General features: G+C 40.0%; 1 protein-coding gene across 1 annotated transcript in view; it reads right to left on the bottom strand.

Annotated features, from left to right (window-relative positions):
* The window catches only part of GUCY1A2 (guanylate cyclase 1 soluble subunit alpha 2), a 165,669-nt gene that overhangs the window by 52,700 nt on the left and 100,955 nt on the right, over window positions 1-12,014 (bottom strand). The gene's annotated exons all lie outside the window — the stretch shown is intronic.

Raw genomic sequence — 12,014 nt, 5'->3', positions numbered from 1 at the left:
AAGGCTTCTGCAAAGACAAGAGTGAGAAGAAAGCAAGGAGTTATTCAAAGAATCATAGAATCCCTAGGATGGAGCAGACTTTGAAATCATCAAATCCAACTCTACTTGTCCACTACTAAATCATATCCCTAAGCACTTAACCTACCCATCTTTTAAATACCTATGGGAACGGGGACTCAACCACCTCCCTGGGCAGCCTCTGCCAGTGCTTGATAACCCTTTCTGTGAAGAAGTTTTCCCTAATGTCCAGTCTGAACCTCCCCTGGCACAGCTTGAGGCCATTCCCTCTCGTCCTATCACCTATCACCTGGGAGAAGAGACCAACACCCACCTCTCCACAACCTCCTTTCAGGGAGTGATAGACAGTGATAAGACACCCCCTCAGTGCAGAATCAGCACTAGGGAGGCTGCACCTAGAATACGGTGTGTTCAAGCAGAAAACACAGCTCATTTTCCTGTCTACAGGGATTCTACTAACATTAGTAGATCTAGACCTTCCCATAATAATTTCCATTCCTGATAAACAGAATTTGAATTAATATCTCAGAAAATAAGCATTCCATGTTATTACAAGTACCCGGAGCATGAATCTAGAACAGCAGTATGAGCTAATACTTCCCACCATCAAACCTACAGAAGCTGCTACAAGTCATTGCCAAGTTTGGCTCCTAAGCCCTTCCTGTTGATTGTGCAGGAGGATAAGTAGAAAAAGCTGAGGGCTTCTGACAAGCCAAGAGCTGAGACAGCTGTTAGAGCTCCCTCATCACTTTTGGAAGTTCCTAATAGTACTTGTATGTAGAAAAAAAACATGTAGGAGCAAACAACACTGCTGTCTGTCTTTCTTTTTTATCTCTGTCCACAAGAAACAGAGACTGCCACCGTCTGCAGTTTAGGAGGCAAATGGATGGGCAAGCACATTGCAGTGGCTGGTGAAAAATGTTGAAACTAGAGAAGAAAATACATGAGCATAGTGAGAAAAACTATCAGAAGTTAAAAAGACACTCTGGACGGCTAAGAAATACATGGTAAATAATCTTTAAATCAGAAGGAAGAATAAGCAGAAATACAAATAACTGCATCTTATCAACCTTAGAATTTACGGATTAACACAACCAGTTTGAAAAGAAATAAAGGGGTTACTACAAAAAGAGCTGCATCTATGGTGTCAAATACAGAGATGAAATACAAATTCTGCTCTTTGCTGAATGATTTAGTTTCAGAATGACTTTTCCACTAAAATTAGTTGCATTACATGACTGTAAGCAAGCACATATCTGGAACCATATACTGTTCCTGCAATGTTCAGGCACATCTATGTATTTTGTTAGCATCTTCCCTTTCAAAGATTTCATAGCTGTGTAAATTAACTTAACAGCTAAATTGCAGTCACTGAATGAGTAGCATCCTCGGATTTGCATTGCACATATCTGTGTACTACCAGGAAAATCAGACTGTAGCTGCCCAATGCTAGTCCTACTCTGAAAATAAAAATTATAATAATATCACTATAGAATACTCTTTAAAGTTACTGTCCGTGTGAGGTTCCTTTTGACAGTATTACTGGAGAATCATGGGAATGATTAGGACTATTGATACTGACCTCATATTTGAAACTGATGTGGTGAGTGCTGATAAGGTTGTGTAATGATTTACCATTTTGTGACCCTGTTTTCAGTCACTACTATGTTTTTCCCCAACTAAGCATTTAAGCTGAAATTTCCATGCTGAGTGTCTCTATCAATCTTCTTGATGATCCTGGGGTCTTTTCCAACCTAGTGATTACGTGATTCTGTATTTAAAAGACAGACTAATGAGGTGCTCAGGGATATGGTTTAGTAGTGGACAGGTACAGTTGGACTTGATGATCTCAAAGATCTTTTCGAAATAACCGATTCTATGCTTCTATGATTCTATGAAAATCAAATTATGCAATTATCTGTGTTTTTTTAATCCCCCAACCCCTTTCTTTTCAAAATGCTCCAGGAGTTCTTATAACTCAGGTTGTACATGGAACTTCGATTTGGCCCTCTCAAATGGAGTCAGAGAATCATGGAAGGGTTTGGGCGGGAAGGCACTTTCAAAGATCATATAGTCCAACTTCCCTGCCATGGGAGGAACACCTTCAACTAGATCAGGTGGCTCAAATCCCAATCCAACCCGACCTTGGACACTTCCAATGACGGGGCACCCACAATTTCTCTGGGCAGCCTGTTCCAGTGTCTCATCACCTTCATCATAAAAAATTTCTTCCTTCTATCCTGTCTAAATCTACTCTATTTCAGTTTATAACCATTGCCCCTCATCCTGTAACTACTAGCCACTGGTAAAATGTCTCTCTGGTCTCTCTGTATCTTTCTTGTAAGCCCCCTTTGTATGTTGAAAGGTCACAATAAGGTCTTTCTGGAGCCCTCTCTTCTCTGGGTTTAACAATCCTTACTCTCAGCATTTCTTCTTTGGACCCATTCTAACAGGTCCATATCCTCCTTCTACTGGGGACCCCAGAGCTGGATGCGGTGCTCCAGGTAGGGTCTCACAAGAGCAGAGCACCTCCCTCGACCTGCTGGCCATGTTTCTTTTTATGTAGCCTAGGAAACAGTTGGCTTTCTGAATTGCGAGTGCACATTGCTGGCTCGTGTCAGTATTTTTTAGCTACCACTGCCCCAAAAGTCCTTCTCTACAGAGTTGCTCTCAATCCCTTCATCCTCCATCTGTATTAATATTGGCAATTGCTCTGATCCATGTGCAGGACCTTGCACTTGCTCTTGTTTAACTTGAGTTTACATGAGCACATTAAAATAGAAACGACAATGACAGCGATAAATTTTACTTCAAAATTTCAGGCGTGAGTCAGGCGTGCATGGGGAAGAGGGGGATTTCTTTTGTCTCAGCTGAGGGGCAAAAATTGCACCAGAGAAAACAAAGCACTGCTCATAGCTCACTCCAAATCATTTCCTGGGTAGATCCTGAAAACACTGTGCACCCCAGGGAGCAACCTACTCCATAAATATTCAAGTAAATGTCAATAGGATGAAGAGAAAAGGAAGGCACTACTCAAGGTGGCCAAAAATAGCAGCACTTGTATCTGTTTGATGCTCTTCAAGACAATGATATACAACAATGGAACTTAAGAGGAAATCTCTACCACGTGATAACTTAACTTCTGAGATGTAGACTTTGTAATGTGACTGTTAGAGTGCATTATTAGTAATACATTTGATTTTTATATCCTTCCCAGATGTATACGAAGGAAAAGATATTTTACTATCATTATAAGACTGGAATAAATTATTCTGCTTCTTTTAAAAACCAAGAGTTTTCTTTTTTGAGTATTCCAGCCATTTTTTTGCATATGATTGACAGGTTTGCCTTCATGAAGTTTTAGTACATTTTTGTTCTATTTAAATAATCATTTTTTACTGATTTTATTATTTCTAGCCACTGACTGATAGCCTGACTGACTATTACCTACTTTTCTTCTCTTATGACTATTTACATTCACTGTGGCCAGCTTCACTGGAGCTTTATTAATTGGGAATTAATACATAGCACCACAGAAGAGAAGTGAGGTTGAACTGATTTCAAAATTAGACCAATCTACAAAAATATGTAGGATAGATTTTTTATTCTTAATTAACAAACCAAGAAGTCGGGAATCATTGCAGACATTTACACTGCTATACAAAGACCTTCTCTCTACCTTCTATAACTCCATGTCAAGTCATTGGAAACGTGTGAAACGTTTCCACTCAGGCCCTCAACAACCCAAAGATTAAGATTCATAATTAATTGAAGTAGTTGAGTGTACTTTTCAATTGCGAAAAAGCTTCTAGAGACAGAAGGTATCTTGAGACTACTGAATACTATGGAGTAACAGTGCATAAGATTTGCAGAAGGAAATAAACAAAAAATCTTCTTCTTTTGGGAAGTCACTTGCTACGTACCCAGCATCTGTTTGTTGTTGGTATATACGGTATGTCTGTCTTAGACATATAAACTATACAGTAATTGTCTTACGGTCACTTACTCTTAATTTATACTGATTTTAGGTGGAATATGACTTGCAGATTAATCTGCAGTAGATAGAATATCATTTCTCCAGTTCTAATGCATCCAGAGAACAGAGGTTCATAGACTTCCCCTGAGCAGCTCCAGCAGGTCTCTTCCAATTACTCACATCTAAACCTTGTTTTGTGTTACATTACTTAATCAAGGAACTGAAAGTTGTACCTGAATGATTTCTCTTAGTTATAAAGTCAGGCTGTTGAATCAGTGACAGTTAAGAAGGGAAAATGTGATGTATTGAAGTAACATCTCTGTTTCTGTACTCTTCCTCGTGAATAGATGCATATGCACCAATCGTTATGTGCATGAACTTGTAGAAGTAATGGAACTGAAGTGTCACACTTCATGTAATGGGGTTACACACAAAGGAGGAAATACCATTTTGTAAGTGAAATCTGCAATGGCAAGTTTTTCAAGATTTTCATCTAAGATATCCAGGAATGCCAACAGTCATAGGAATCTTACTAGCACCTTCTTACAAAGCACAGATTGGAAATAAACATAAAAAAAAAATGTAATCACAGAGGTCACTCCTGTGGTACTTCAAATCTGCAGCTCCTACGGCAATCAGAAATATTAAATCCACTGCAAGAAGCACCTGGAGGGAGAAAAGGCTCTACTTTTAGTTCTGTCTCTCTCAACAGGTTTCCTGTTGAAGCCTAATAGATAATTTGTATTTTAACTGTTACATTATTGCTTTTTTTTCATTAAGAGCAATAAGTAAGTCCGTGTGCAGTTCGTTCCTTTTTAATGGGTTAAATCATATCCATATCAAGAAGCCTTCCTTGCTTACAAATAAAACTAAATATGTACAAAAAAATATTAGTCTGAAAATTCAAAAGTTGCTGTCTTCTTTCAGAAAGAAAATCTACCCTTAACAGCATTTCCTTTGTAGACCCTTCACCTTCCTCTGAAGGGTACATGTGCACTGCTGTTCCAATCTCCAAAACACTTGCAGGACTGCCTAGGTATTTCTCACTCGTAAGGGTTATAATGTTTAGTACCCATTCACCTTAAACCAAACTATGACACTATGTTTATGGACTGTTCAATGATCTTTTGCAAAATAAATCAATAAATTGTAATTAATAAGAAAAGGAAAACTTTCAGTGGAACAGGTATGAAGAAAAATACATGTTGCTTTTCAAAATTTATTTGCTTTATTCTATTTACATATATAGATAATCTATGTGATTGTATCACACATACAGAATTTAGATAGAGTAACTAAACATAGATATTATTCAGCTCCTTCTACGTTTTGATTTTTCATCCTCCTTTCACAGAGTAAAAGATATTTCTTCAAATTCAATGGAGTTTCCAAATGCAGTAAATCCTGCTCGTGGTCTCACATTTCTGTTATTTTAATTACCAGAAATACTTCTTTCTTCTTAAGTAAGTATGTGTTCATAATCACTGTAATTCTAAGTTGGTAGGAAAAAGTGGAATATTAAACAGGTTTTTTTTATGCTCCACACCCTATTTACAGCCACAGTATATAAAGTGTCTATTCTATATGTAGCTGAAGAGAAGCTTATTTCTAAACTGTTTCTTATCACTTATGAGCAATCTGCCAATAGCCTGAAACTCCCCTACTGCTGGGAGATATTCTATAAAATTTCATTTTATAATATTGAAATAATAAGAAACAGCAGTTGTAATGAGATCAGCTTCTTCTTAAAGAGCTTGAGAATGAAAAAAAGTAGAAATAAACAGCAGGGAGTGGGTAATGGCTTAACTAATCAGAGTTTAATGCTTTTTGCTGTCCTCACTTTACTTTTCTCACTGAGAAAACCCAACTCTCCTGGTTCAAGTGTGCGTTTTTTTCTCCACACAGAAAAGCATAATTCTCCATCTTAAAATACCCTCTCTCCTTTCACCTGTTGCCTACGAATGTTTCCCCTCTTTGAGCTAAATACAGACTCACTGTTCTAGGTGCAAGTAATGTATACTGGTAAGTTAACACATTCTGAAAGAAAATAAGTACAAAAAATAACTGGAATATTACTGAGTAAAAAAATATATCTGCCTTTTCTGACTAAATCTGTACATCTTCTTCTGATAATAACATTATTTGTACTCTAATCACACCTGCAGCTGACACCAAACTGGGTGGACGAGTCAGTTTGCTCTAGAGCAAAGCTGCCACTCTGAGGAACATGGATAGGTGGGACAAATTATCTGGCAGGAAAATCATGAAATTCAACAAGGACATGTGCAAAGCCCTGTCCTTGGGAAGGAACTTCCATGGAACTGACACCGTCTGGGACCACATTCCTGAGAAGCAGCTCTGCAGGTCAATATCCAAATAGTCTGGGCCTATTCCAACAGTTCCATATCCTTCCTATGTTGAGGATTCTAGAACTGGACACAATACTCCAGATGAGGTCTCACAAGAGAGGGGCAGAATCACATCCCTTGACCTGCTGGCCACGCTTCTTTTGATGCAGCCCAGGATACAGCTGACCTTCTGGGCTGCGAGTGCATGTTGCCGGCTCATGTCGAGCTTCTCATTAACCAGCAACCTCAAGCCCTTCTCTGCACAGCAGCTCTCAATCGCGTCATCCCCCATCCTGTATCTAAACTGGGGATTGCCCCGACCCAGGTGCAGGACCTTGCACTTGGCCTTGTTGAAGCTCATGAGGTTCTCACAGGCCCACTTCTCCAGCTTGTTCAGGTCCATCTGGATGACATCCCATCCTTCCAGTGTGGCAGCTACACCACTCAGCTTGGTGTCATCTGCAAACTTGCTGAGGGTGCACTCAATCTCGCTGTCTGTATCATTGATGAAGACCTTAAACAGCACTGGTCCCAGTACGGACCCCTGAGAGACACAACTTTTCATGGATCTCCATCTGGACTTTGAGCCATTGACCACTACTCTCTGAATATGACCATAAAACCAGCTTTTATCCACCAAAAAGTCCCCACATCAAATCCATCTCTCCCCAGTTTAAGGAGAAGAATGTTTTGGGGGACCATGTCAAAGGCTTTACAGAAGTTCAGATAATAAACAAATACACAGAGGGATGTGAGGCCTTGAACTTCATACCCTAGCTATAATCACCCTTCAGAAACAGCTGTGAACCCCTCATAAGCAGCTGTTCTATCTAAGAGAAAGCCTATGAGAATTTTTTTCCTTTAGACTATCCATGTGGGACTGGGACCACGGGAGATGATAGAGCAGGTTAGATCATAGAATCACAGAATCACTAGGTTGGAAAGGACCCACTGGATCATCGAGTCCAACCATTCCTATCAATCACTAAAACATGTCCCTCAGCACCTCATCCACCCGTCTTTTAAATACCTCCTAGGAAGGTGACTCAGCCACCCCCCTGGGCAGCCTATTCCAGTAAATTCCAGTAAAATTCATCAGATGGCTGATGAATTAGCACACAAAGAAGAAGACAGAATTTTGCCCCACCATGAATGTATTAGTCATCAAATATTATGTTCCTCAGTAACTTAACTTTCAGAAGAAAAACAGAGGCGCATGGTCCAGCAGCGAGTTGTAGGAATAAAGACAGCCAATGATAGCCTGGGCTGTAAGAAAAGAGACTGGGGGAAGTGGTTATCAACCCCGAATCCCCTCTCATTAGACCACACCTAGACACTGAGTCCATTTTTAAGACCCTCCATACAAGACAGAGATTGATAAACTGGATCCAGCTCTGTGGGGAAGCACCAAGAGGGTGGGAGCCTGAGTACCTGTACTTTGAGGAGAGGCTGGGGAAGCCGAACTTGTTCAACCTCAAGCAGAGGTGGTTTTGGAGGGACCTGAGAATAGCTCCCAGTGCCTGCAGGAGGTCCTAAAAGAGTAGGCTTTTCACAGTGGTGTAGGATGGGAGACAGTGAGACTAGGAATATTACAGATTAGGAAAAGGGGAAGCGTGTGAAACTTCATGACCATGAGATCTTACTGAGATAAAAAGAATATTGCAAGTTTTTTAAAGAACAATCACACAGTTCCGCAGACAGTGAGGATTTTAATAAATGCTTCAGCAAATGCAGTGATAAAGAACATAATCCTTGTATTTTAGGGCATAAATCTCAAAATGCAAATGCTAGAAAGAAGCCTGTCATATGTATCTGACTTCTCTTAAGTAGCTCACGGGACTGCTTGTACTTCTCTAAGTATCCACAATCAATTTTGTCGAACATGAATCATTATAATGCACCAGTTAAGGCATTTTCTACTGTAACCAAACTTTAACTATATGGTACACCTCGTCCCCTAATATATCTATTAGCTATGTTGATAATTATGTGAAATTTCAGTTGTACAAATGTTTTCTGCATCTTCTGACATTTAGATAATTGAGGTTATATTGCAGTGACTGAGTTTTCCCTCTATCTTTTAATTCCAAGAAGAAAAATCCACTATATAAATTACACTGGAAAAAATAAAGCTGAAAATTATCTATGCTTTCTGAACTTTTTATGATGTAATATTCAAGTTGCCCAAGGGAATATTAAAGGAATGGCAATTTTTACTATTATTCAATTTTGTGCATTGGCAATAATGAAATGGTTGGGGGGAGAGGAGAGGAGAGGAGAGGAGAGGAGAGGAGAGGAGAGGAGAGGAGAGGAGAGGAGAGGAGAGGAGAGGAGAGGAGAGGAGAGGAGAGGAGAGGAGAGGAGAGGAGAGGAGAGGAGAGGAGAGGAGAGGAGAGGAGAGGAGAGGAGAGGAGAGGAGAGGAGAGGAGAGGAGAGGAGAGGAGAGGAGAGGAGAGGAGAGGAGAGGAGAGGAGAGGAGAGGAGAGGAGAGGAGAGGAGAGGAGAGGAGAGGAGAGGAGAGGAGAGGAGAGGAGAGGAGAGGAGAGGAGAGGAGAGGAGAGGAGAGGAGAGGAGAGGAGAGGAGAGGAGAGGAGAGGAGAGGAGAGGAGAGGAGAGGAGAGGAGAGGAGAGGAGAGGAGAGGAGAGGAGAGGAGAGGAGAGGAGAGGAGAGGAGAGGAGAGGAGAGGAGAGGAGAGGAGAGGAGAGGAGAGGAGAGGAGAGGAGAGGAGAGGAGTTTCAAAAAAAAAGCCCTTTTTCTATATATTTTAGTATACATAACTTTACTGTGTAGCTGAGCCACACAGTTGCATTGATCAGAGCTGCAACAATACAGTTTCCCTGGTGATTGCCCAGCAGATTAGTGTCTGCCAGAATGTCATACTTTCTTTATCTTTCTCTAATGATTGTCAATAAAATTACCACCTCAGTTCCCTTGGCTGATGAAACGTTGTTAATATGCCTCCTCTTAGCTAAAAGTGAACAGAATTAGCAGTAATGTCAAGAACCCTTGAATACTCCATCACCTCTTACAGTCAATCCCACGTTGCCAATTGTTTCAATGGGAGTGAACAATACATAGTTCTTTTGATGAAGATGATCATATCCATTTGCAAAAGTCATGGAAAGCTAAGCCTAGAATTAATCAGTAAAGTATTCTGAAGGACTCTATTAAGTGACAGCACAGCTCTCATGCTCAATACTGATGGGAGTTATTCCAGTGCCAAAATAACAAAAAGCAATGAAATGAGGAAAGAAATAACTTGGCTTGGTGTTGACTGTTTGCGAGAAATTAAAATGCAGCGAAACTTCATTTTACTCAATCAAAATACACTCTATGCACTAAACAACATAACATGGGATTAAACTAAACAGTGTGATTAAGCAACTGTAAAAATAAAGCACATGAAAAGTAGATGGAAAAAGCACAGAAGCAGCAGTGTTTCAAGCACATAGTGCTCAAGTTGCTAAGATAAAGACTGCATGGGTAAGATTCAACTCCCCTAGCCAGAGGCGTCTCTAATACAATAATCTAAATGTGAGGTATTCACTCTCCATTCTCTTTATCATCAGTGGACTGAAATGGGAACTCTAGCAATCAGTGAGGTTTAGAAGCAGGACAGGGGAAGTCCTGGGAAATCAAACAGTCCTTCAGAAAAGCTGATCTCTAGACAGTCAGATAAACAAGTGGAAAACCTTCTTGCACTCCATATATCAGTTTCCTTTCCACCTAGAGATTAATACAGGCTCCAAATACCATTTGTTGAAGAATATGAAGTTTAAGTGATTCTTATGATTACATTAACAACAAAATCAGTAACTTCTAACACATTAATTTTGTTTTGAAGACCTGGAAATACTTTCTCAAGGAGCAAAGTCAGGGCGTGTCCTTGGTTGCTTCTTAGAGTGAATTCTGCATGTACTCCTCAGCCTGGACTTACTGGAGCACACCTTATCTTCCTGCACGCTTCGGTTGCATTTTCATGGAAGCATATAAATATATAAGGAGGTAGTTTCTTAAGTCTCATCCTAGGATGGAGCCAGGATTCAGGATAGGAATGCACCTGGAATGGAAAGCTGGGTTATGTTCTCAGGTACTGCAGTAAAGACCTGTGCCTTCCCAAAATTTGCATTATCCTGTTAATCCATATATCATTCCACATACAACACTGAATTGCTTAACTAAGCACTACAGCACTACAGCATAAGGTAACGCAGCACTACAGATTTCTTTGTTGAAAGCTGGAATATCTCCCCACTAAAGGGTTACAGCAAAATTCAGCCTTAAGATTAAATTCTTGCAGGTATAACTCTGTGGGAAGTCTTTGAAGCTATCAGCAAGTCTCAACGGGCTTCTCTTTTCATTTGTCTTCTGACCTAAATTGTACAGCAGGAAAATTAGGAAAAAGCCGTAGTATATGGCAAAGTGATGCTTCGCACTTATCATTTGGGCTTCATTATTCCTGTCCATGACTTCTAGTTCAGCAGCAAACAAGATTCCTTTTTAACTGATATAGGACAAAGACCAAAGAAAAGGGAGATTCTCTTAATTCTACCTTATGTCATCTATCTCAACACTCATCATAGGGAGCAATTTCTTCAATAATCATGTTCTACCTCAAGATGTTATTGACATTGCCCATATTTCCTTCTACCCAAATCCTTCTCCAAATATATCTTTGAAAATCAGTAATAACCTCACAAGATTGTCATTCAGGATGGGATTCATACTACCCATTGTCACACAAAATTAAGCCTCTAATTTAAGCTGCTCTTCTGTTCATTTTCTTTAGTCACTGAAGAGAAAAATGGACATTCAGGGCACACTGCATTCCACCCTGAATTCTGGAAACTCTCACTGTTTTACCCATTTACTACAGCAGGACCCAAATATCTATATCTTTGCCTATTTCCCTGCTTCCATTCCCACACTGTCACTTAATATACAAGATCCCTCCCATGTTGTCATCACATGCTTTTACTGAGAAAAGGCTGAAAACCAGGTTTATGTGGGCCAGGATAGCCACACGCAGGAAAGACTTTGTGAAACTCTCAGAAGACTCTACATGAGCTTCTCATGCACGATTCACCCCGTGCCTTTGAAATTACACTACAGAGTGCATATTCCTGCTCCCACAAAGCACCCCAAAACAGGAAAAACAGTTGCATGAATGTGTTGACTGCTAGTGCTAAGATATCATTTGTCAGCACCACAGCAAGATCACATTTAGCTCAAAAAATCCCGTGTCTACACATGCTTATTTTGACATGCCAGTCAAATGTTATTAATCACTAAGTGAAGAGAGGGCAGATGTGAAGTATCTTGGGTAACTTATGCTAGAATGACCTGAAGAAGCTACTTAATCTAAAATAGAGATTATAAGAAAAGAATGTCAAAGAAACATGCTGGAGAAAAACTAGGTGGGTTATTCCACTGAGAGATGAAGTACGTGTGATCTTTCTCTGGAGATGGTCTAAGTGCAGTCCAGAAAAGCCTCCACTGAGCATGGCCAAAGCCTCCACTGAGCATGGCCAGAGGTGGCCTCTAGATCTACATTTCTGTCTACATAACAAAGAGTGAATACTGACCTTTTTAAAATTAATCAAACCCCATTTGTTTTCTTGATATTGTCTGAATACAAATTAAAGCCTAGTTCTGCTTGCATTTTTAAGTA

Source organism: Phaenicophaeus curvirostris, chromosome 1 (assembly GCF_032191515.1).
Source record: "Phaenicophaeus curvirostris isolate KB17595 chromosome 1, BPBGC_Pcur_1.0, whole genome shotgun sequence".
NCBI lineage: Eukaryota > Metazoa > Chordata > Aves > Cuculiformes > Cuculidae > Phaenicophaeus > Phaenicophaeus curvirostris.
The sequence above is the reverse complement of the archived record's forward strand: the minus strand, read 5'-3'. Positions and strand labels throughout refer to the sequence as shown.